Below are 25,100 nucleotides of genomic sequence, written 5' to 3'. Positions count from 1 at the left end.
CAGGTTTGGGTGAGGTTTAGGGTAAGGGTTATGGTTAGGGTGAGGATGAGGTATAGGGTTAGAGTTAGGGTTTCGGGGAGGGTTAGGGTGAGGGTTAGGATTAGGGTTAGGGTCAGGTTTAGGTTTAGGTTTAGGGTTAGGGTTAGAGTTAGGGTTAGGTTTACGGTTAGGGTTATTGTTAGGTTGAGGGTTAGGGTTATTTTTAGTGTTATGTTTAGGGTTAAGTTTGGGGTTCGGGTGAGGCTGAGGGTGAGGGTTATGTTTAGGGTTATGTTTAGGGTTAGGACTAGTGTTAGTGTTAGGGTTAGGGTGAGGTTTAGGGTGAGGGTGAGGGTTAGGGTTAAGGTTAGGATTAGGTTTAGGGTTACGGTGAGGGTGAAGGTGAGGTTTAGGGATAGCGTGAGTGTTGGGGTTAGGGTTAGAGTGAAGATTAGGGTGATGGTTAGGCTTAGGCTTAGGTTTAGGGTGTGGGCTAGGGTGAGGTTGAGGGTTAGGGTGTTAGGATGAGGGTTTGGGTTAGGGTTAGTGTTAAGGTTAGGGTTGGAGTTAGGGTTAGGCTTTGTGTTGGGGGAGTGAGAGGGGGAGGGTTAGGATTAAGTGAGGGTGAAGTTTAGGGTTAGATTTAGCGTTAGGTTGAGGGCTAGTGTTAGTGTTAGGGTTAGTGTTACAGTTAGGTTTAGGGTGAAGGTGAGTGTGAGGGATACGGTTAGTCTTAAGCTTAGGCTTAGGCTTAGGCTGAGCATGAGGGTGAGGGTGAGGGTTAAGGTTAGTGTGAGGGTTAGGGTTTTAGGGTTAGGGTGAGGGTTAAGATGAGGTTTAGGGTTAGGATTAGGGTTTGGATGAGGGCTAGAGTGAGGGTGAGGCTTATGGTTAGCGTTAGGGTGTGGTTTAGAGTTAGGGTTAGGGTTAGAGTTACAGTGAGTTTGAGGGTTAGGCTTAGGTTTAGAGTTAGGGTTATTGTTATGGTTAGAGTTAAGTTGAGGGTAGGGGTGAGGGTGCAGATTAGGTTTAGGGTTAGGGTGAGGTTTAGATTTAGGGTTTGGGTTAGTTTGAGTGTTAAGATTAGGGTTAGGGTGAGCTTTAGGATGAGGTTTAGGATTAGGATTAGGGTTAGGTTGAGGAGTTGGGTGAGAGTTAGGGTGAGGTTTAGGGTTAGGGATAGGGTTAGGTTTATGATTAGGGTTAGAGTGAGGGTGAGTGTGAGGGTTAGGGTTAGGTTTAGGCTTAGGGTTAGGGTTTGGCTTAGGGTTAGGGTGAGGGTTAGGGTTAGGGTTAGGTTTGTGATTAGGGTTAGTGTTTCGTTTAGGGTTAGGTTTACGGTTAGGGTTAGGGTTACAGTGAAGGTTTGTGTTAGGGTTAGGTTTCGGATTAGGATTAGGCTGAGGGTGAGGTTGGTGGTGAAGAGTAGGTAAGGGTTAGGGTTAGGGTTAGGTTTAGAGTTACGGTTAGGGTTATTGTTAGTGTTATGGTAAGGGTTAAGTTTGCAGTCAGGGTGAAGCTGAGGGTGAGGGTTATGGTTAGTGTTAGGGTTAGGGTTAGGATTAGTATTAGTCTTATTTTTGGGTTTGGGTTATAGTTACAGTGAGATTGACGGTGAGGGTGAGGGTGAGGGTTAGGGTGAGGTTTATGGTGAGGATTAGGGTTAGAGTTAGGGTTAGGTTGAGGGTAAGTTTTAGGGTTAGAGTTAGGGTTAGGGGGAGGGTTAGGATGAGGGTTAAGGTTAGGTTTAGTGTTAGGGTTAGGGTGAGAGTGAGGGTTAGTTTGACGTTTAGGGATAGGGTTAGGCTTAGGGTTAGGTTTAGGGTGACGGTGAGTGTGAGGGTTAGGGTTAGGGTGAGGCTTAGGCTTAGGGTAAGGCTGAGGGTGAGTTTGGGGCTTAGGATTAGGGTTAGGGTGATGGTAAGTGTTAGGGTTAGGGTTAATGTTAAGGTTAGGGTTAGAGTTACAGTGAGCGTGAGGGTGCTGGTGAGGGTTAGGGCTTGGGTGAGGTTTAGGGTTAGGGTTAGGATGAGGGTGAGGTTTAGGTTTAGAGTTAGGTTTAGGGGAGGGTTAGGGTGAGGTTTACGGTTAACTTTAATGTTAGGGTTATGGTGAGGCTAAGGATTAGAGTTAGGGTCATTGTTAGGTTAAGGTTTATGTTTATGGTTACTGTGAGGGTGTGGGTTAAAGTTAGGGTTAGGGTAAGGTTTAGGGTTTGGGTTAGGGTTAGAGTTATGTTTAGGGTGAGCGTGAGATTTAAGGTGAGTGTCAGGGTTAGGTTGAGGGTTAGGGTTAGGGTTAGTGTTAGGTTTAGGGTTAGGGTGAGAGTTAGGGGGAGGGATAGTGTTAGGGTTAGAGTTAGGATTAGGGTTAGGGTGAGAGTGAGTGTGTGGGTTAGGGTTAGATTTAGGTTTAGGCTTAGGTTTAGGCTGAGGGTGAGTGTGTGTGTTAGGGTTATGTTTAGGGTTAGGCTTAGGGTTAGGCTGAGGGTGAGTTTGAGGGTGAGCAAGTTATGGTTAGGGTGAGGGTTAGACTTAGGGTTAGGATGAGGTTTAGAGTTAGGGTTAGGGTTAGTGTGAGGGCTAGGGTGAGGGTAAGGGTTAGTGTTAGGGTTAAGGTGTGGTTTAGGGTTATGGTTAGGGTTAGGGTTCGGGTCAGGGTGACCTTTAGTGTTAGAGTTAGGGTTAGGATGAAGCTGAGGGTGTGGGTTAGGGTTAGGGTTAATGTTAGGGTTAGGGTTAAGGTGAGGGTTAGGGTGAGGTTGAGGGTTATTGTTAGGCTTAGGATTAGGGTTAGTGTTAGGGTCAGTGTGAACGTTAGTGTTAGGGTTAGGCTTAGGCTTAGTCTTAGGCTGAGGGTGAAGTTGAGGGTGAGGGTTAGGGTTAGGGTAAGTGTTAGGGTTAGTTTTAGGGTGAGAGTTAGTGTTAATTAAGTTTAGGTTTAGGGTAAGGGTTAGGGTAAGGGTTACTGTGAGGGTGAGGGTTAGGGTATAGGTTGAGGATTACGGTCAGGCTTAGGGTTAGGGTGAGCATGAGGGTTAGTGTTAGGGTGAGGGTGAGGGTTAGAATTAGATTTAGGTTAAGGGTTACGGTTAGGTTGAGGATTATTGTTAGGGTTAGGGTTAGGGTGAGGATTAGGGTTAGGTTTAGGGTGAGGGTTATGATGAGGATTAGGGTTAGGTTTATGGTTAGGGTTATTGTTAATATTATGGTTAGTGTTAAGTTTGCTGTGAGGGTATGGCTGACAATGAGGATTATGTTTAGGTTTAAAGTTAGGGTTAGGGTTAGGCTTAGGCTTAGGGTTAGGCTGAGGGTGATTGTGGGGGTGAGGATTAGGGTTAGGTTTAGGTTTAGGTTTAGGGTTAGGGTTATTGTTAGTGTTATGGTTAGGGTTAAGTTTGCGGTGAGGGTGAGGCTGAGGGTGACGATTATGTTTAGGGTTTGGGTTAGAGTTAGGGTTATTGTTAGGTTTAGGGTTAGATTTACAGTGAGGTTGAAGGTGAGTGTGAGGGTTCGGGTTAGGGTTAGTGTAAGGGTGAGGGTGAGGTTTAGGGTTAGACTTAGTGTTAGGAAGGGGTTAGGGTGAGGTTTAGGGCTAGGGTTAGTGTTAGGGTAAGGGTGAGGGAGAGGGTTAGGTTGAGGTTTAAGGATAGTGTTAGATTTAGGATTAGGGTTAGGGTGACGATGAGTGTGAGGTTTAGGGTGAGGGTTAGGCTTAGGCTTAGGGGTAGGCTGAGGGTGAGGGTGGGCATTAGGATTAGGGTTAGGGTGATGGTTAGTTTTAGGGTTAGGTTGAGGGTTAGGATGTGGGTTAGTGTTAGGATTAGGGTTAGGGTGAGGGCTAGGGTGAGGGTGAGGGTTAGGGTAAGGCTTAGGCTTAGGCTTATGGTTAGGCTGAGGGTGAGGGTGTGGTTGAGTGTTAGGGTTAGGGTGATGTTTAGGTTTATGGTTAGGGTGAGGGTTATGATGAGGTTTAGGGTTAGGTTGAGGGTTAGGGTGAGGATGATGGTAAGGGTAAAGGAGAGGTTTATGCTGAGGGTGAGGTTTTCGTTAAGGTTGAGGTTTAGGGTTAGTTTTAGGGTTAGGGTAAGTGTTAGGGTTAGGGTGAGGGTGAGGGTTAGATTGAGGATAAGGGTTAGGGTTAGTGTGAGGTTTAGGATGAGGATGAGGGTTAGGATTATGGTGAGGGTGAGGTTTAGAATTACGGTTAGGTTGAGGGCTAGGGTGAGTGTGAGGGTGAGGGTTAGGTTTAGGGTTAGGGTGAGGTTTAGGTTTTGGGTTAGTGTTAGAGTTAGATTTAGGGAGAGGGTGAGGTTTAGGGTTAGAGTTAGGGATAGGGTAAGGGTTAGGGTGAGGATGATGGTAAGGGTAATGGTGAGGTTTAGGCTGAGGTTGAGGGTTAAGATAAGCGTGAGTATTAAGGTTAGGTTTAGGGTTAGGGTAAGGGTTAGGGTTAGGTTAGGGTTAGGGTTAGTGTTAGGTGCTGGTTAGATTGAGGATTAGTGTTAGGGTTAGTGAGAGGCTTAGGGTGAGGATGAGGGTTAGGGTTAGGCTGAGGGTGAGGGTGAGATTTAGGGTTAGGGTGAGGGCTAGGGTGAGGGTGAGGGTTATGGTTAGTGTTAGGGTTAGGGTGAGGTTTAGGATTAGGGTGAGGGTTAGGGTTAGTGTGAGGGTGAGTGTTAGGTTTAGGGTTAGTGCTAGGGTGTTTGTAAGTGTTATGGTGAGGGTTAGGGTTAGGGTGAGGGTTATGTTTAGGGTGAGGGTTAGGGTTAGGTTTAGTGTGAGGGTGAGGTTTAGGGTTAGATATAGGGTTAGGGGGAGGGTTAGTGTTAGGGTTAGTGTTACGGTTAGGGTGAGGGTGAGGTTTAGGTTGAGGTTTAGGGTTAGGGTTGGGGTTATGGTTAGGTTTAAGTTTAGGGTAAGGGGTAAGATGACGTTTAGGCTTAGGGGGGAGGGTTACGGTTAGGGTTAGGTTTAGGTTGAGGGTAAGTGTTATGATGAGCGTTAGGGTGAGGGTGAGGTTTAGGGTTAGAGTTAGGGTTAGGTTGAGGTTTAGATTGAGGGTTACGGTTAGAGTTAGTGTTAGGGATAGTGTTAGGGTGATCGTTAGGGGGTGGGTTAGGGTTAGGGATAGGGTTAGGATTAGGTTTAGGGTGAGTGTGATTGTGTGTGTTAGGGTTAGGTTTATGGTTAGGCTTAGGGTTAGGCTGAGGGTGATGTTGAGAGATAAGTGCTAGGGTTAAGGTGCGGGTTATGGTTAGGTTAAGTTGAGGGTTAGGATGAGGATTAGGGTTAGGATTAGGGTTAGGGAGAGGCCTAGGGTGACGGTGAAGTTTAGGGTTAGGGTTAGGTTGATGGTGAGATTTAGGTTTAGAGTTAGGGTTATGGTGAGGCTGAGGGTGAGAGTAAAGGTTAGGTTTAGTGGTAGGGTTAGGGTTAAGGTGAGGTTTAGGGTGAGTGTGAGGGTTAGGATTAGGATTAGGCTTAGGTTTAGGATGAAGGTGAGGGATAGTGTAAGGGTTAGTGTTAGGGTTCGAGTTAGGGTTCGAGTTAAGTTTAGGGTTAGGGTGAGGGTTAGGGTAAGGATTACGGTGAGGGTGAGGGTTAGGGTTAGGCTTAGTGTTAGCGTGAGGTTTAGGATGAGGGTTAGGGTTAGGATTAGGGTTAGGGTGAGGGCTAGGGTGAGGGTGAGGTTTAGGTTTAGGGTTAGGGTTAGGGTTAGGGTAAGGGTGAGGTTTAGGGTTAGAGATAGGGTTAGTGTGAGGCTGATTGTGATTGTTAGAGTTAGGGTTAGTGTTTGGGTTAGGGTTAGGGTGAGGAATAGGGTGAGGGTGAGGGTTAGGTTTAGTGTTAGGATTAGGATTAGGGTAATAGTTAGGGTGAGTGTGAGGGTTAGGATGGTGAGGGTGAGGGTGAAAGTTAGGGCTAGGTTGAGACTGAGGGTTCAGGTTAGGGTGAGAGTTAGGGTTCCGGGTAAGTTTAGTGTTAGGATGAGGGTTAGGGTTAGTGTTACAGTGAGCTTGAGGGTTAGGGTTAGTTTGAGGGTTAGGGTTAGGGTTAGGTTTAGGGTTAGGGTGAGGATTAGTGTTAGGGTTAGGTTAAGGATTAGGATTAGAATTAGGGTTAGAATTAGGGTGAGGGTGAGGGCTAAGGTGAGGGTGAGTTTACTGTTAGTGTTAGGGTGAGGTTTAGGTTTAGGGTTAGGGTTAGGGTGAGGGTTTGGATGAGGGTTAGGGTTACGGTGAGGGTGAGAGTTAGGGTTTGGGTGACGGTAAGGGTAAAGATGAGGGTTAGGCTGAAGGTGAGTGTTAGGATTAGGGTTAGGGTTAGGGTTAGGTTAGGTTTAGGGTTAGGATTAGTGTTATTGTTAAGTTTATGGTTAGACTTACGGTGAGGGTGTGGGTGAGGGTCAGGTTGAAGTTTAGGGTGAGGTTTAGGGTTAGGGTTAGGGTTAGGGTGAAGTTTAGGGTGAGATTTAGGGTTAGGGTTAGGTTGATGGTGAGGTTTAGGGTTAGATTTAGGGTTAGCGGTAGGGTTAGTTCGTGGGTTAGAGTTAGGGTTAGTGTTAGTGTTAGGGTTAAGTTTAGGGTGAAGGTTAGGTTGAGGTTAAGGGTTAGGGTTTGGGATAGGGTATGCTTAGGGTTAGCGTGAGGGTTAGTGTAAGTTTTAGGTTTATTTTTAGGCTTAGGCTTAGGGTTAGGCTGGAGGTGAGCGTGGGGCTGAGGATTAGGTTTAGTGTGATGGTTAGGGTTAGGGTTAGGGTGAGGTTTAGGGTTTGGGTTAGGGTTAGAGTTAGGTTTAGTTTGAGGGTGAGGTTTAGTGTTAGAGTTACGGTTAGGGTGAGGGTTAGGTTGAGGTTTAGGGTTAGGGTTAGTGTTAGGGTTAAGGTTAGGGTGAGAGTTAGTGGGAGGGTTAGGGTTAGGGATAGGGTTAGTATTGGGGTTAGGATGATTGTCAGTGTGTGCGTTAGGGTTAGGTTTAGGTTTAGGCTTAGGGTTAGGCTGAGGTTGAGGTTCATGGTGAGAGTTAGGGTTAGAGTTAGGGTTAGGGGGAGGGGGAGGTTTAGGTTTAGAGTTAGGGTTAGGGTGAGGCTGAGGTTGAGGGTTAGGTTTAGTGTTAGTGTTAGTGTTAGGGTTAGGGTTAAGGTGATGGTTAGGGTAAGGGTGCAAATTAGGGTTAGGTTTAGGATTTGGATTAGGATTAGACTTAGGGTGAGTGGGAGGGTTAGGGTTAGGCTTAGGCTTGGCTTAGGCTGAGGGTGAGGGTGAGCGTGAGGGTTAGGGTTAGCTTGAGGGTTAGGGTTAGGGTTAGGGTGAGGTTTGGGTTAGGGTTAAGTTTAGGGTTAGGGTGAGGGTTAGGGTGAGGGTTTCGGTGAGGGTGAGGGTTAGGGTTAGGTTGAGCGTTAGCATTAGGGTTAGGGTTAGGGTGATGGTTATTTTTAGAGTTAGTGTTAGGGTGAGGGTTAGGACGAGGGTTAGGGTTAGGATTAGAGTTAGGGTGAGGGCTTGGGTGAGGGTGAGGTTTAGGGTTAGGGTTGGGGTGAGGTTTACCGTTAGGGTTAGGGTTAGGTTTAGGGTGAGGGTGAGGGTGAGGTTTAGGGTTAGAGTTAGGGTTAGAGTGAGGCTGATTGTGATTGTTAGGGTTAGGTTTAGTGTTAGACTTACGGTTAGGGTTAGGGTTAGGGTTAGGGTGAGGGTGAGGGTTAGCATTAGGTTTAGGATTAGAATTAGGGAAAGGGTTAGGGTGTGTTTGAAGGTTAGTTATAGGTTTAGGGTTAGGGTTAGGGATAGGCTGAGGGTGAGGGTGACGGTGAGGGTTAGGGTTGGGGTGAGTTTTAGGCTTAGGGTTAGGGTGAGAGTTAGGGTTCGAGTTAAGTTTATGGTTAGGGTGAGGTTTAGGGTTAGGGTTACGGTGAGCGTGAGGGTTAGGGTTAGGTTCAGGGTTAGAGTTAGGGTTAGGGTTAGGGTTAGGGTGCTGGTTAGTGTTAGGTTTAGGGTAAGGGTTAGGAGGATAATTAGGTTTAGGATTAGAGTTAGGGTGAGGGTGTATGTTAGGATTAGGTTTAGGGTTAGGGTTAGGGTTAGAGTTAGAATTAAGTTGAGGGTGAGGGTTAGGGTTAGGTTTAGGTTGAGTTTTAGGTTTAGGGGTAGGATTAGGGTTAGGGAGAGGGTGAGGTTTATGGTTAGATTTAGGGTTAGGGGGAGGGTTAGTTCGGGCTTTACCGTTAGTGTTAGTGTTAGGGTTAAGGTTAGTGTGAGTGATAGGTTGAGGTTTAGGGGTAGGGGTAGGGGTAGGGGTAGGATTAGGGTTAGGGTGAGGGTGAGTGTGAGGGTTAGGGTTAGGGTGAGGCTTAGTCTTAGCGTTAGGCTGAGGGCGAGTGTGGGTGTTAGGATTAGGTTTAGGGAGAGGGCTAGGGAGAGAGTGAGGTTTCGTATAAGGGTTAGGCTTTGGCTTAGGGTTAGGCTGAGCGTGGGGTTGAGGGTGAGGTTTAGGGTTAGGATGATGGTTAGGTTTACATTTAGGGTGAGGGGAAGGTTGATGTTTAGGATTAGGGGGAAGGTTAGGGTGAGAATGATGGTAAGGGTAAAGGTGAGGTTTAGGCTGAAGGTGAGATTTAAGTTAAGGGTGACGATTAGGGTTAGGTTTAGTGTTAGGGTAAGGGTAAGGGTTAGGAGTAGGTTGAGGGTTAGATTGAGGATTAGGGTTAGGGTTAGGGTGAGGTTTAGGATTAGGGTGAGGGTTAGGGTTAGTGTGAGGGTTAGTGTCAGGTTTAAGGTTAGTGTTCGGGGTAGGGTAAATGTTAGGGTGAGGGTTGGGGTTAGGGTGAGTGTAATGGTTAAGTTGAGGGTTAGGGTTAGGGTTATTGTTAGGGTTAGGGTTAGGGTTATGGTTATGCTGAGGGTGAGGGTGAGGGTTAGGGTTAGGGTTAGGGTGAGGTTTAGTGTTAGGGTTAGGGTGAGAGTTAGATTTAGGGTGAGGATGAGGTTTAGGGATAGTGTTAGGATTAGGGTGAGGGTTAGTGTGAGTGTTAGGGTTAGAGTAAGGGTTAGGGTGGGGTGACCATAAGGGTAAACGTGAGGGTTAGGCTGAGGATAAGGGTTATGTTCGGATGATTTTTAGGTTTAGGGGGAGGGTTTGGGTTATGGGAAGGATGTGAGTGAGGGTTAGATTGAGGATTAGTGTCATTGTTAGTGTGTGGTTTAGGGTGATGGTGAGGGTTAGGGTTAAGGTGAGGGCTAGGGTGAGGGTGAGGTTTAGGTTTAGGTTTAGGCTGAGGTTTAGGGTTAGGGTGATGGTTCTGGTTAGTGTGAGGTTTAGTGATAGGGTTAGGGTTAGTGTTAGGGTGAGGGTAAGTGTTAGGGTGAGGGTTAGGTTTAGGATGAGAGTTATGGATAGGTTGAGGGTTAGGGTTACGGTTAGGGTTATTTTTAGGCTTAGGGTTAGGTTTACGGTTACAGTAAGGGTGAGGGTAGTAGTTAGGTTTAGGGTTAGGGTGAGGTTTAGGTTTAGGGTTAGGATTAGAGCTAGGGTAAGGTTGAAGTTGAGGTTTACTTTTAGAGTTAGGGTTAGTGTTAGGGTTAAGGTTAGGATGAGGGTTAGGGTTAGGGTTAAGCTTAGGCTTAGGCTTAGGCGTAGGCCGAGTATGAGGGTGAGGGTTAGGGTTAGGGTTAGGGTGAGGGTTAGGATTAGGGTTAGGGTGAGGGTGAGGATAAGGTTTAGCATTAGGATTAGTGTTAGGGTGAGGGCTAGGCTGAGGGTTAGGGAGATGGTTAAGTTTATGGATAGGGTTAGGTTTAGGATTAGGGTTAGGGTGAGGGTGAGTGTGAGTGTTGGGGTTAGGCTTAGGGTTAGGCTTATGGTTCGGTTGAGGGTTAGGGTGTGGTTTAGGGTTAGGGTTTGGGTTAGAGTGAGGGTGAGGCTGAGGATTTATGTTATGTTTAGGGTTATGTTTAGGGTTAGGGTTAGGCTTAGGCTTAGGGTTAGGGTTAGGGTGAGGTTTAGGGTTAGATATAGGATTAGGGGGAGGGTTAGGGTAAGGGTTAGGCACAGGATTAGGGTGAGAGTGAGGGTTAGGTTGAGTTTTAGGGTTAGGGATAAGGTTAGGGTTAGTGTGAGGGTTAGTGTTCGGGTTAGTGTTAGAGTTACAGTGAGGGTGAGGTTGCGGGTCAGGTTTAGGGTTAGAGTTAGGGTGGGGTATACGGTTAGGGTTAGGGTTAAGTTGAGGGTGAAGGTGAGGTTTAGGGTTAGATTTAGGGTTAGTGATAGTTTGAGGGTTAGGTTTAGGGTTAGGGTGAGGTTTATGGTGAGGGTGAGGTTTAGGGTTAGAGTTAGGTTTATGTTGAGGGTTAGGGTTAGGGTTAGTGTTAGGGTTAGTGTTAGGGTGAGAGTTAGGGGGAGGGTTAGTTTTAGGCTTAGGATTAGGTTTAAGGGGAGGGTGAGTGTGTGTGTTAGATTTAGGATTAGGGTTAGGGTAAGGGCTAGGGTGAGGGTGAGAGTTAGGGTAAAGTTTAGGCTCAGGCTTTTAGGGTTAGGCTGAGCGTGAGGTTGAAGTGAGGGTTAGGGTTAGGGTGATGGTTAGGTTTACCGTTAGGTGAGGGTTAGGCTGAGTTTTAGGGTTAGGGGGAGGATTAGGGTGAGAATGATGGTAAGGGTAAATGTGAGGTTTAGGCTGAGGGTGAGGGTTAAGGTAAAGGTGAGGGTTAGGGTTAGGAGAAGTGTGTGGGTGAGGGTTAGATTGAAGATTTGTGTTAGAGTGCATGTGAGGTTTAGGGTGAGGATGAGGATTAGGGTTAGGGTGAGGACTAGCATGAGGGTGAGGTTTAAGTTTAGGTTTAGGTTGAGGTTTAGGGTTAGGATGATGGTACGGGTTAGTTTGAGCGTTAGTGTTAGGGTTAGGGTTAGTGATAGGGTTAGGTTTAGTGTTAGGGTGAGGGTAAGTGTTAGGGTGAGGGTTAGGGTTAGGGTGAGGGTTATGTTTAGGTTGCGGGTTAGGGTTAGGGTTAGTGTTAGGGTTAGAGTTAGGGTAAGTGTGAGAGTGAGATTTACGGTTAGAGTTAGGGTTAGTGTTAGGGTTAGGGTTAGGGTGAGGCTTAGGGTTAGGATTAGGCTTAGGCTTAGGCTTAGGCCGAGCATGTGGGTGAGGGTTAGGGTTAGGGTTAGGGTGATTGTTAGGGTTAGGTTAAGAGTTACAGGTTGAAGATGAGGTTGAGGGTTAAGGTTAGTGTGACCTTTAGGTTGAGGTTTAGGGTTACGGTTAGGGTTAGGGGTAGGTTGAGAGTGAGGTTTAGGGTTGGGGTTAGTGTTATGGTGAGGGTGAGAGTTAGCTTGAGGTTTAGGGATACGGATAGGTTTAGGATTAGGGTTAGGTTGAGGGTGAGTGTGAGGGTAAGGGTGAGGGTTAGGGTGAGGGTATGTGTTAGGGTGAGGGTTTGGGTTAGGGTGTGGGTTATGGTTAGGGTTAAGTTTAGGATTAGGTTTAGGGTGAGTTTGAGTGTGAGGGTTAGGGTGAGGGTTAGGGTGAGGGTAAGTATTAGGGGTTAGAGTGTGGGTTAGGGTGAGGGTGAGGTTTGGGGTTAGAATTAGGGTTAGGATGAGGTTGAGGTTGAGGGTAAGGTTGAGGGTTAGGTTTAGGTTTAGGGTTACGGTGAGAGTTAGGGTGAGGGTTAGGGTTAGAGTTAGGATTATGGTTAGGGTTAGGGTTAGTGTTAGGGTGATGGTGAGGTTTAGGTTTAGAATTAGAGTTAAGGTGAGGTTGAGGGTGAGTGTGAGGGTTAGGGTTAGGGGTAGGATATGGATTCGGGTTAGGGTTACGGTGAGTTTGAGGGTTAGGGTTAGGGTTAAGGTTAGCCTTAGGTTTAGGCTCAGGGAGATTGTGAGGGTGAAGCTTAGGGTTAGTTTGAGGGTTAGGATTAGGGTTAGGTTGAGGTTTATTGTTAGGTTTACTGTTAGATTTAGGGTTAGGTTGAGGGTGAGGTTTAGGGGTCGAGTTATGGTTCGGTTAAGTTTAGGGTTAGGGTGAGGGTTAGGGTAAGGGTTATGGTGAGAGTAAGGATTAGGGTTAGGTTGAGGGTTAGGGTTAGGGTTAGGGTGAGGGTGAGGGTTAGGGTTAGTTTTAGAGTTAGGGTTAGGTTGAGGGTTAGGTTGAGGTTGAGGGTTAGGCTTAGGGTTACGATTAGCATTAAGGTAAGGGTTAGGGTGAGTGACATTAGGGTTAGGGTTAGGGTTAAGCTTAGCGTTAGGCTGAGGGTGAAGGTGAGGGTGAGGGTGAGGGTTCAGGCGAGGGTTACGGTTAGGGTTAGGGTGAGAGTTAGTGTTTGGTTAAGTTTAGGGTTAGGGTGAGGGTTAGGGTTAGGGTTATGGTGAGAGTGAGGGTTAGGATTAGTGTTAGGATTAGTGTTATTGTTACTGTTAAGGTTAGAGTTATGGTGAGGGGCAGGGTGAGGGTGAGTGTGAGGGTTAGGGTTAGGGTGAAGTTTACGTTTAGGGTTAGGATTAGGGTTAGGGTGTGGGTGAGGTTTACAGTTAGATTTAGGGTTCATTGGAGGGTTAGGTCGAGGGTTAGGGTTAGGGTGAGTGTTAGGGATATGGTTAGGGTGAGGTTTAGTTTGAGGTTTAGTGTTAGGGTTAGGGTTAGGTTTAGGATTAGGGTTAGGGTGAGGGTGAGTGTGAGGGTTAGGGCAAGGCTTAGGCTTAGGGATAGGCTGAGGGTGAGGGTGGGGGTGAGGATTTGGGTCGGGTGATGGTTAGGGTTAGTGTTCGGGTGAGTGTTAGGATGAGGGTTAGGGTTAGGATTAGGGTTAGGGTGAGGGCTAGGGTGAGGGTGAGGGTTAGGGTAAGTGTTAGGCTTAGGCTTTGGGGTAGGCTGAGCGTGAGGTTGAGGGTAAGGGTTAGGGTTAGGGTAAGGGTGAGGTTTAGTGTTAGGGTTAGTGTGGGGGTGACGGTAAGGGTAAAGGTGAGGGTTAGGCAGAGCGTGAGGGTTACGGTAAGGGTGAGGGTTAATGTTATGGTGAGGGTTAGGATTAGAGTTATGTTGAGGGTGAGGGTTACATTGAGGATTAGTGTTAGGGTTAGTGTGAGGTTTAGGGTGAGGATGAGAGTTAGGGTTAGGGTGAGGGCTAGGGTGAGGGTGAGGTTTAGGTTTAGTGTTAGGGTGAGGTTTAGGGTTAAGATGATGATTAGGGTTAGTGTGAGGGTTAGTGTTAGGGTTAGGTTTAGTGTAAGGGTGAGGGTAAGTGTTAGGGTGAGGGTTAGGGTTAGGGTGAGGTTTATGTATAGGGTGAGTGTTAGGGTTAGGGTTAGGGTTATTTTTAGCGTTAGGGTTAGGATTACGGTTACTGTGAGGGTGAGGGTGAGGGTTAGGGGTAGGGTTCGGATGAGGTTTAGGGATAGGGTTAGAGTTAGGGTTAGGGTCACGGTGAGGTTCAGCGTTAGAGTTAGGGTTAGGGTGAGGCTGAAGTTGAGGGTTAGGGTTAGGATTAATGTTAGGGTTAGGCTTAAGTTGAGGGTTAGTTTGAGGGTGAGGGTTAGGTTTAGGTTTAGGATTCGGATTAGGGTTAGGGTTAGGGTGAGTGTGAGTGTTAGGGTTGGGGTTAGTCTTAGGGTTAGGCTGAGGGTGAGGGTGAGGGGTAGGGTGAGGGTGAGGGTGAGGGTAAGGGTTAGAGTTATGGGGAGGGTTAGGATGAGGGTTAGGGTTAGGATTAGGGTTAGGGTGAGGGCTAGGGTGAGGGTGAGGCTTAGGGTTAGGGTTAGTGTGAGGTTTAGTGTTAGGTTAGGGTTAGGGTGAGGGTGAGGGTGAGGGTTAAGGATAGGGTTAGGATTAGGATTAGGGTAAGGGATAGAGTGAGTGTGAGGGCTAGGCTTAGGGTTAGGTTTAGGCTTAAGTTTATGCTGAGGGTTAGGGTGAGGGTGAGGGCTTGGTTGAGCGTGAGGTTTAGGGTTAGGGTTAAGCTTAGACTTAGGGTTAGGCTGAGGCTGAGGGTGAGTTTGAGGGTTATGGTTAGGGTTATGGTTGGGGTTACACTTAGGATGAGGGTTAGGATGAGGATTAGTTTTAGGGTGAGGGTTAGGTTGAGGGTGACGGTAAGGGTTAAGGTGAGGGTTAGGCTGAGGGTGAGGGTTACGGTCAGGGTGAGTCTTAGGGTTATGGTGAGTGTGAAGTTTAGTTTGAGTATTAGTGTTAGGGTTAATGTGAGGTTTAGGTTGAGGATGAGAGTTAAGGTTAGGTTGAGGGATAAGTTGAGGCTGAGGGTTAGGTTTAGGGTGAGGTTTAGGGTTAGGGTGAGACTTAGGGTTAGTGTGAGGGTTAATGTTAGGGTTAGGGTTAGGGTTAGGGTGAGGGTAATTGTTAGGGTGAGGTTTATGGTTAGGGTGAAGGTTATGTTTAGGATGAGGGTTAGGGTTAGGGTTAGGGTTATTGTTAGGGTTAGGCTTAAAGTTATGCTGAGGGTGAGGGTGAGGGTTAGGGTTAGGGTTTGGGTTAGGTTGAGAGTTAGGGTTCAGGTTAATTTTAAGGTTAGGGTGAGGTAGGGTTAGGGTTACCTTGAGCGTGAGGGTTAGGGTTAGGTTGAGGGTTATTGTTAGGGTTAGGGTTAGAGTGAGGTTAGGGTTAGAGTTAGGGGTAGTGTTAGGATCAGGGTAGGTGTTAGGGTGAGGGTTTTGGTTAGGGTGAGGGTTATGGTTAGGTTGAGGGTTAGGATTAGGATTAGGGTTATTGTTAGGGTTAGGTTTAGTGTTACGTTTACAGTGAGGGTGTGGGTGAGGTTTAGGGTTAGGGTGATGTTTAATGTTTGGGTTCGGGTTAGAGTTAGGGTTAGGGTGAGGGTGAGGTTTAGAGTTAGATTTAGGGTTAGGGTGAGGGTTAGATTGAGGGTTAGGTTTAGGTTTAGGCTTAATGTTAGGCTGAGGGCGAGGTTGGGGGTGAAGGTTAGGGTTAGGGTGAGGGTTAGGTTAACGATTAGGGGGAGGGTTAAGATGAGGGTTAGGGTTAGGATTGGGGTTAGGGTGAGAGCTAGGGTGAGGTTGAGGTGTAGGGTTAGGGTTAGGGTGAGGGTTAGGGTTAGGGTGAGAGTTAGGGTTCGGGTTAAGTTTAGGGTTTGGTTGAGGGTTAGGATAAGGGTTACGGTGAGGGTGAGGGTTAGGGTTAGGTTGAGGGTTAGGGTTAGGATTAGGGTTAGGGTTAGGGTGAGGGTGAGGGTTAGGGTTAGTGTTAGGATGAGGATTAGGTTTAGGATTAGGGTTAGGGTGAGGGCTAGTGTGAGGGTGAGGTTTAGGGTTACGGTTAGGGTGAGGTTTAGGGTTAGGGTTATGATTATGGTTAGGCTGAGGGTGAGGGTTACGGTAAGGGTGAGGTTTAGGGTTAGGGTGAGGGTTAGGTTAAGGGTTAGGGTGAGGGTGAGGGTTAGATTGAGGATTAGTGTTAGGGATAGCGTGAGGTTTAGGGTGAGGATGAGGGTTAGGCTTAGGTTGAGGGCTAGGGTAAGGGTGAGCTTTAGGGTTAGTGTTAGGGTGAGGTTTAGGGTTAGGGTGATGATTAGGGTTAGTGTGAACGTTAGTGTTAGCGTTAAGGTTAGTGTTAGCGTGAGGGTAAATATTAGTGTGTGGGTTAGGTTTAGGGTTAGGGTTAGGTTGAGCTTTATGTTTAGGGTTAGGGTTAGAGTTATGCTTAGGTTGAGGGTGAGATTTAGGGTTAGAGTTAGGGTTAGTGTTAGGGTTAGGGATACGGTGTGGGTTAGGATTAGGGTTAGGCTTAGGCTTAGGCTTTGGCTTAGGCCAAGCATGAGGGGGAGTGTTAGGGTTGGGGTTAGGGTGAGGGTTAGGGTTAGGTTTAGGGTGTTGGCTAGTGTGAGGATTAGGTTGAGGGTTTGTGTTAGGGATAGGGTTAGGTTTAGGATTTGGGTTAAGGTGAGATTGAGTGTGAGATTTGGGGTTAGGGTTAGGGTTAGGATTAGGGTTAGTGTGAAGATTAGATTTAGGATTTGGGTTAGGGTTATGTTTAGGGTTAGGGTTATTGTTAGGGTTAGGGTTAGGGTTAGGGTTACAGGGAGGTTTAGGGTTAGGGTTAGGGATAGGCTTAGGATTAGACTGAGGGTGAGGGTGGGGGTGAGGATTAGGGTTAGAGTTAGGGTTAGGGTTAGGGTTATTGTTAGTGTTATGGTCAGGGTTAAGTTTGCAGTGAGGGTGAGGCTGAGGATGAGGGTTATGGTTAGGGTTAGGGTTAGGGTTAGGGTTAGTGTTATTGTTAGGGATAGGGTTAGAGTTACGGTGAGGTTGAGATTGAGGGTGAGGTTTAGGGTTAGATTGAGATTTAGGGTTAGGGTTAAGGTTAGGGTGAGGGTGACTTTATGATTAAAGTTAGGGTTTGGGGATGGGTTTGGGTGAAGTTTAGAGTTAGGGTTAGTGTTAGGGTTAGAGTGAGGTTGAGGGATAGGTTGAGGTTTAGAGAAAGGGTTAGGTTTAGGATTAGGGTTAGGGTGAGAGTAAGTGTGAGGGTTAGTGTGAGGGTTAGGTTTAGTCTTAGGGTTAGGCTAATGGTGAGGGTGGGGTGAGGATTAACATTAGGGTGATGGTTAGGGTTATGGTTAGTGTTATTTTTAGGGTTAGGGTTAGAGTTCCGGTGAGGGTGAGGTTGTGGTTGAGTGTTAGGATTAGGGTGGGGTTTATGGTGAGGGTTTGGGTTAGGTTGAGGGTGAGATTTAGCGTTACAGATAGGGTTATGGGGAGGGTTAGTGTTAGGTTTAGGGTTTGGGTGAGGGCTAGGGTGAGGGTGAGGTTTAGCTTAGGGTTAGGGTGAGGTTTAGGGTTAGGGTTAGGGTGAGGGTGAGATTTAGAGTTAGGGTTAGCGTGAGGCTGAGGTTGAGGGTTAGGGATAGGTTTAGTGTTAGAGTTAAGTTTAGGTTGAGGGTTAGGTTGAGGTTGAGGGTTAGGTTTAGGGTTACAATTAGGATTATGGTAAGGGTTAGGGTGAGTATGACAGTTAGGGTTAGGGTTAGGCTTAGGCTTAGGGTTAGGCTGAGGGTGAGAGTGAGGGTTAGTGTGAGGGTTACGATTATGGTGAGGGTTAGGGTTAGGGTTAGGGTGAGAGTTAGGGTTCGGTTAAGTTCAGGGTTAGGGTCAGGGATAGGGTTAGGGTTACGGTGAGCGTGAGGATTAGGGTTAGTTTGAGGTTTAGGGTTAGGGTTAGGGTGATGGTTAATGTTAGGATTAGGGTGAGGGTTAGGATGAGGATTAGGTTTAGAATTAGGGTTAGAGTGAGGGCTAGGTTGAGGGTCAGTGTTATGGTTAGTGTTAGATTAAGTTTTAGGGTTAGGTTGAGAGTTAGGTTGAGAATTAGGCTTACAGTGAGTGTGAGGGTTAGGGTTAGGGTGAGGGTTAGTGTTAGTGTTAGGGTTAGGGTTAGAATTAAGTTTAGGGTGAGGGTGAGTGTTAGGATTAAGGTTAGTGTTAGGGTTAGGTTTAGGGTTAGGATTAGTGTTATTGTTAGGGTTAGAGTTAGAATTATGGTGATGGTGAAGCTGAGGGTGAGGGTGAGGATTAGGGTTAGGGTTAGGGTGAGGTTTAGGGTTAGATTTAGGATTAGAGTTAGGGTGAGGGTGAAGTTTAGCATTAGATTTAGGGTTAGTTAGAGGGTTAGGTTGAGGATTAGGGTTAGTGTTAGTGTTAGGGTTAAGTTTAGGGTGAGGGTTACGTTGAGGTTTAGGTTTATGTTTAGGGTTATGCTTAGGAATAGGTTTAGTGTGAGTGTGAGTGTGAGGGTTAGGGTTAATCTTAGGCTTAGGCTTAGGGTTAGGCTGAGTTTGAGGTTTTGGGTGAGGATTAGGGTTAGGGTTAATCTTAGGCTTAGGCTTAGGGTTAGGCTGAGCGTGAGGTTGAGGGTGAGGGTTAGGGTTAGTGTGATGGTTAGGTTTACTGTTAGGGTGAGGGTTAGGATGAGATTTAGAATTACGGTGAGGATGATCGTAAAGGTAAAGGTGAGTTTTAGGCTGAGGGTTATGGTAAAGATAAGTGTGAGTGTTAGTGTTAGGTTTAGGGTTAGGGTAAGAGTTAGGGTAAGTGTTAGGGTGAGCGTTAGATTGAGGATTAGGGTTAGGTTAGGTTTATTGTTAGGGTCAGGGTTAGGGTTACGGTTACAGTGAGGGTGAGGGTGAGGGTTAGGGTTAGGGTTAGGGTAAGGTTTAGTGTTAGGGTTAGGGTTAGAGTTACTGTTAGCGTGAATGTGAGTTTTAGGTGTAGAGTTAGAGTGAGGGTGCGGGTTAGGGTTAGGGTTAGGGTTAGGGTGCGGGTTCGTGTGTGGGTAACGGTAAGGGTAAAGGTGAGGGTTAGGCTGAGGATGAGGGTTACGGTAAGAGTGAGTGTTAGGGTTAGGTGGAGGGTTAGTGTTAGGGTTAGGGTGAGGGTGAGGGTTAGATTGAGGATTAGTATCAGGGTTAGTGTGAGGTTTAGGGTGAGGATGAGGGTTAGGGTTAGGGTGAGGTCTACAGTGAGGGTGAGGGTTAGGGTTAGTGTTAGGGTGAGGTTTAGGGTTAGGGTGATGGTTAGGGTTAGTGTGAGCCTTAGTGTTATTGTTAGGGTTAGTGTTAGGATGAGGGTAAGTGGTAGGTTGAGGGTGAGGGTAAGGGTGAGTGTAATGGTTAGGGTGAGGGTTAGGGTTAGGTTTAGGTTTATTGTTAGGGGTAGGGTTAGGGTTAGAGTTAGGGAATGGGTGAATTTGAGATTTAGGGTTAGACTTAGAGTTAGTGTTTGGGTTAGGGTTAGGGTGAGGTTTAGGGATACGGTTATGTTTAGGATTATTCTTAGGCTTAGGCTTAGTCCGAGCATGAGGTTGAAGGTTAGAGTTAGGGTTAGGGTGAGGGTTAGGGTTAGGGTTAGAGTGAGGTTTAGGATGAGGTTTAGTGTTAGGAGTAGGGTTAGGGTGAAGGCTAGGGTGAGGGTAAGAGTGAGGGTTAGGGTTAGGGAATAGGTTAGGTTTAGGATTAGGGTTAGTGTGAGGGTGTTTGTGAGGATTAGGGTTAGGGTTAGGGTTAGGCTTAGAGGTAGGGTGAGGGTTAGGGTGTGGGTTAGGGTTAGGGTTTGGGTTAGGGTGAGGGTGAGGCTGAGGATTAGGGTTACTTTTAAGGTTACTGTTAGGGTTAGGTTTAGTGTTATGTTTAGGGTTATGTTTAGGCTTAGGGTTAGGGTTAGGGTGAGGTTTAGGGTTAGTTATAGGGTTAGGGGGAGGGTTAGCGTAAGGCTTAGTCATAGGGTTAGTGTTAGGGTTAGGGTGATGGTGAGGGTTAGGTTGAGGTTTAGGGTTAGGGTTAAGGTTAGGGTTAGTTTGAGGGTTAGTGTTAGGGTTACAGTTAGTGTTAGGGTGAGGGTAAGTGTTAAGGTGAGGGTTTGGCTTAGGGTGAGGGTTATGGTTAAGGTGAGGGTTAGGATTAGGGTTAGGGTTATTGTTAGGTTTAGGTTTAGGTTTAGGGTTACTGTGAGGGTGAGGTTGAGGGTTAGAGTTATGGTTAGGGTGAAGTTTAGGGTTTGGGTTAGGGTTAATGTGAGGGTTAGGGTGAGGTTGTGGTTTAGTGATAGATTTAGGTTTAAGGTGAGGGTTAGGTTGAGGTTTAGGGTTAGGGTGTTAATGTTAGGGTTAGGGTGAGCGTTAAGGGGAGGGTTAGGGTTAGGGTGATGTTTAGGGTTAGTGTTAGGGTTAGGGTGTGGGTGAGGTTTAGTGATAGAATTAGGGTTAGGGTGAGGCTGAGGGTGAGAGTTAGTGTTAGTGTTAGCATTAGGGTGAGGGTTAGGTTTAGGGATAGGGTTAGGATTAGGATTAGGGTTAGGGTTACGGTGAGTGTGAGGGTAAGGGTTAGGGTTAGTTTAGGACTTAGGTTTAGACTGAGGGTGAGGGTGAGGGTGAGGGTTAGGTTTAGGGTGAGGGTTAAGTTTAGGGTTAGGGTGAGTTTTAGTGTTAGGGTTAGGGTTAGAGTTAGGGTTAGGGTGAGCATGAGGTTCAGGGGTAGATTTAGGTTTGGGGTTAGGGTTATTTTTAGGGTTAGGGTTAGGGTTAGTATAGAGTTAGGGTTACAGTTAGGGTTAGGGTGAGCGTGAGGTTTACGGTTAGAGTTAGGTTTAGTGTTAGGTTTAGGGGTAGGGTGAGGGTTAGGGTTAGGATTAGGCTTAGGCTTAGGCTTAGGCTTAGGCCGAGCATGAGGGTGAGGGTTAGGTTTAGGATTAGGGTGAGTATTAGGATGAGGTTTAGTGTTAGGATTAGGATTAGGTTGAGGGCTAGGGTGAGGGTTATGGTGAGGGTTAGGTTTAGGCATAGGGTTCGGGTTAGGATTAGGGTTAGGGTTAGGGTTAAGGTGAGGTTTAAGGTTAGGGTTAGGGTTACATTTAGGCTTCGGGTTAGGCTGAGTGTGAGGGTGGAGGTGAGGTTAGAGTTAGTATTAGGATTAGGGTTAGAGTAATTTTTTGTGTTATGGTTAGGGTTAAATTTGCAGTGAGGGTGAGGCTGCGGGTGAGGGTTATGGTTAGAGTTATGGTTAGGTTTAGGGTTAGTGTTATTCTTAGGGTTAGGTTTAGAGTTAAGGTGAGGGTGAGGGTTAGGGTTGGGTTGAGGTTTAGGGTTAGGGTTAGGGTGAGAGATAGGGTTCGGTTAAGTTTAGGGTTAGCGAGAGGGTTAGGGTTAGGGTTAAGGTGAGCGTGAGGGTTAGGATTATGTTTAGCATTAGGGTTATTTTTAATGTTAGGGTTAGAGTTATAGTGAGGGTGAGCGTGAGGGTGAGGGTTAGGCTTAGAGTTGGGGTGAGGTTTCGGATTAGGGTTAGGATTAGGGTTAGGGTGAGAGTGAGGTTTAGGGTTAGATTTAGGGTTAGTTGGAGGATTAGGTCGAGGGTTAGGGTTAGGGTTAGTGTTCGGGATAAGGTTAGGGTGAGGGTTAGGTTGAGGTTTAGTGTTAGGGTTAGGGTTAGGTTTAGGATTAGGGTTAGGGTGAGGGTGAGGGTGAGGGTTAGGGTTAGGTTTAGGATTAGGGTTAGGTTTACTCTTAGGGTTAGGCTGAGGGTGAGGGTGGGGATGAGGAGTAGGGTTAGGGTGATCGTTAGTGTTAGGGTTAGGGTGAGGGTTAGGGTTAGGATTAGGGTTAGGGTGAGGGCTAGGGTGAGGGTGAGGGTTAGGGTAAAGGTTAGGGTTAGGCTTAGGCTTAGCGTTAGGCTGTGCATGAGGTTGAGGGTGAGGGTTATGGTTAGGGTTAGTGTGAGGTTTAGTGTTAGGGTTAGTGTGAAGGAGATGGTAAGGGTAAAGGTGATGTTTAGGTGGAGGGTAAGGGTTACGGAAAGGGTGAGGGTTAATGTTAGAGTGAGGGTTAGGGTTAGGGTTAGGGTTAGGGTTAGGATGAGGTTTAGGTTTAGATTTAGTGTTAGGGTGAGGCAAAAGTTGAGAGTTACGGTTAAGATGAATGTTAGGTTTAGGCTTAAGGTGAGGGTTAGGTTGAGGGTTAGGATTAGCATTAGGGTTAGTGTTACGGTGAGTGTGAGGGTTAGGGTTAGGCTTAGGGTTAGGCTGAGGGTGAGGGTGAGGGTGAGGTTGAGAGTTAGTGTGCGGGTTAGGGTTAGGGTTATGGGGAGGATTAGGATTAGGTTTAGGGTTAGGATTAGGGTTATTGTGAGGGCTAGGGTGAGGGTGAGGTTTAGGGTTAGGGTTAGGGTGAGGTTTAGGTTTAGTGTTAGGGTTGGGGTGAGGTTGAGGTTTAGGGTTAGATTTAGGGTTAAGTTGAGGCTGAGGGTGCAGGGTAGGTTTAGGCTTAGTTTTAGGATTAGGGTAAGGGATAGGTTGAGTGTGAGGTTTAAGTTTAGGTTTAGGGTTAGGCTTAGCGTTATGCTGAGGTTGAGGGTTAGGGTGACGGTTAGCTTTAGGGTTAGGGTAAGTGCTAGGATGAGGTTTAGGGTTAAGATTAGGGTTAGGGTGAGGGCTAGTGTGAGAGTTATGGTTAGGGTTAGGTTTAGGCATAGGGTTAGGTTTAGGATTAGGGTTAGGTTGAGGGTGAGTGTGAGGGTTAGGGTTAGGGTTAGGCTTAGGGATAGGGTTAGGTTTAGGATTAGGGTTAGGGTTACAGTGACGGTGAGGGTTATGGTTAGGGTTAAGGCTAAGCTTATTGTTAGTGTTATGGTTAGGGTTAAGTTTGTGGTGAGGGTAAGGCTTAGGGTGAGGGTTATGGTTATGTTTAGGGTTAGGGTTAGGGTTAGAGTTACAGTGAGGTTAAGGGTGAGGGTGAGGTTTAGGGCTAGTGTGACCTTTAAGTTGAGGTTTAGGGTTAGGGTTAGGGGTAGGTTGAAGGTGAGGTTTAGGGTTAGAGTTAGGTTAGGGGGAATGTTAGGGTGAGGATTAGGGTTAGGGTTAGTGTTAGGGTGAGGGTGAGGGTTAGGTTGAGGTTTAGGGATAGGGTTAGGTTTATGATTAGGTTTAGGGTGAGGGTGAGTGTGAGGTTTAGGGTGAGGGTTAGGGTGACGGTAAGTGTTAGGGTGAGGGTTTGGTTTAGGGTGCGGGTTATTATTAGGGTGAGGGTTTGGATTAGGGTTAGGGTGAGTTTTAGGATTTGAGTAAGTGTTAGAGTGAGGGTGAGGGTTAGGGTGTGGTTTAGAGTTAGAGTTAGGGTTCTGGTGAGGGTTAGGTTGAGGTTTATAGTTAGTGTTAGGGTTAGGGTTACGGTGAGAGTTAGGGGTGGGTTAGGGTTTATGGTTAGGCTTAGCGTTAGGGTTAGGGTGAGGGTGAAGTTTAGGTTTAGCATTAGGGTTAGGGTGAGGCTGAGGGTGAAGGTGAGGAATCAGGTTAGGGTTAGGATTTGGATTAGGGTTAGGGTTAGGGTGAGTGTGAGGGTTAGGGTTAGGGTTAGGTTTAGCCTTAGGTTTAGGCTGAGGGTGAGGGTGAGGTTTAGGGTTAGTTTGAGGGTTAGGGTTATGGTTAGGTGTGGTTTAGTGTTAGGGTTATTGTTAGGGTTAGGGTTATGGTGAGGATGAGGATTAGATTGAGGATTAGTGTTAGGGTTAGTGTGAGGTTTAGGGTGAGGATGAGAGTTAGGTTTAGGGTGAGGGCTAGGGTGAGGGTAAGGTTTAGGGTAAGTGTTAGGGTGAGGTTTAGGGTTAAGGTGATGATTAGAGTTAGTGTGAGTGTTAGTGTTAGGGTTAGGGTTACTGTTAGGGTGAGGGTAAATGTTAGGGTGAGGGTTAGGGTTAGCGTTATTGTTAGCGTTACGGTTAAGGTTACGTTTACTGTGAGGGTGAGGGTGACAGTTAGGGTTATGGTTCAGATGAGGTTTAGGGACAGGGTTAGGGTTAGGTTTAGGGTGAGGGTTAAGGTTAGGATTAGGGTGAGTTTTAGTGTTTGGGTTAGGGTTAGAGTTAGGGTTAGGGTGAGCATGAGGTTCAGGCGTAGATTTAGGGTTGGGGTTAGGGTTATTTTTAGGGTTAGAGTTAGGGTTAGTGTTAGGGTTAGGGGTAGGGTGAGGTTTAGGTTTAGCATTAGGCTTAGGCTTAGGCTTAGGCCAAGCATGAGGGTGAAGGTTAGGTATAGGGTTAGTGTGAGAGTTAGGATGAGGTTTAGGGTTAGGATTAGGGTTAGGTTGAGGGCTAGGGTGAGAGTTATGGTGAGGGTTAGGTTTAGGCATAGGGTTAGGTTTAGGATTAGGGTTAGGGTTAGGGTTGTGGTGAGGTTTAGAGTTAGGGTTAGGGTTAGGGTTACATTTAATCTTCGGGTTAAGTTGAGGGTGAGGGTGGGGGTGAGGTTAGAGTTACTATTAGGGTTAGGGTTAGGGTTATTTTTAGTGTTATGGTTAGGGTTAAATTTGCAGTGAGGGGGAGGCTACGGGTGAGGGTTATGGTTAGAGTTATGGTCAGGTTTAGGGTTAGTGTTATTCTTAGGGGTATGTTTAGATTTAAGGTGAGGGTGAGGGTTAGGGTTGGCGTGAGGTTTAGGGTTAGGGTTAGGGTGAGATTTAGGGTTCGGTTAAGTTTAAGGTTAGCGTGAGGATTAGGGTTAGGGTTAAGGTGAGCATGAGGGTTAGGATTATGGTTAGGATTAGTGTTATTGTTACTGTTAGGGTTAGAGTTATGGTGAGGGTGAGGGTGAGGGTTAGGCTTAGAGTTTGGGTGAGGTTTAGGGTTAGGGTTAGGATTAGGGTTAGGCTGAGAGTGAGGTTTAGAGATAGATTTAGGGTTAGTTGGAGGATTAGGTCGAGGGTTAGGGTTAGGGTTAGTGTTTGGGATAAGGTTAGGTTGAGGGTTAGGTTGAGGTTTAGTGTTAGGGTTAGGTTTAGGATTAGGGTTAGCGTGAGGGTGAGTGTGAGTGTTAGGTTTAGGCTTACGCTTAGGGTTGAGGGTGAGGGTGGGGGTAAGAATTAGGGTAGGGTGATCATTAGGGTTAGGGTTAGGGTGAGGGTTAGGGTTAGGATTAGGGTTAGGGTGATTGCTAGGGTGAGGGTGAGGGTTAGGGTAAGGGTTAGGCTTAGGGTTAGCGTTAGGCTGAGCATGAGGTTGAGTGTGAGGGTTATGGTTAGGGTTAGGGTGAGCTTTAGTGTTAGGGTTATTGTGGAGGAGATGGTAAGGGTAAAGGTGATGGTTAGGTGGAGGGTGAGGGTTACAGTAAGGGTGAGGGTTAATGTTAGGGTGAGGGTTAGGGTGAGGGTTATTGTGAGGGTGAGGGTTAGATTGAGATTTAGTGTTAGGGTTAGTGTGAGGTTTAGGGTGAGGATGAGAGTTAGGGTTAGGGTGAGGGCTAGGGTGAGGGTAAGGTTTAGGGTAAGTGTTAGGGTGAGGTTTAGGGTTAAGGTGATGATTAGAGTTAGTGTGAGTGTTAGTGTTAGGGTTAGGGTTACTGTTAGGGTGAGGGTAAATGTTAGGGTGAGGGTTAGGGTTAGGGTTAGGTTTATTGTTAGCATTAGGGTTAGGGTTAAGGTTACTGTGAGGGTGAGGGTGAGGGTTAGGGTTATGGTTCGGATGAGGTTTAGGGTTAGGGTAAAGGTTAGGGTTAGGGTGAGGGTGAGGTTTAGGGTTAGATTTAGGGTTAGGGTGAGGCAGAAGTTGAGGGTTATGGTTAGGATTAATGTTAGGGTTAGGCTTAAGTTGAGGGTTAGGTTGAGGGTGAGGGTTAAGTTTAGGGTTA

Source organism: Dipodomys merriami, unplaced genomic scaffold, assembly GCF_024711535.1.
Source record: "Dipodomys merriami isolate MVZ:Mamm:240054 unplaced genomic scaffold, mDipMer1.0.p SCAF_73, whole genome shotgun sequence".
Classification (NCBI taxonomy): domain Eukaryota; kingdom Metazoa; phylum Chordata; class Mammalia; order Rodentia; family Heteromyidae; genus Dipodomys; species Dipodomys merriami.
This window is presented reverse-complemented; position numbering follows the sequence as displayed.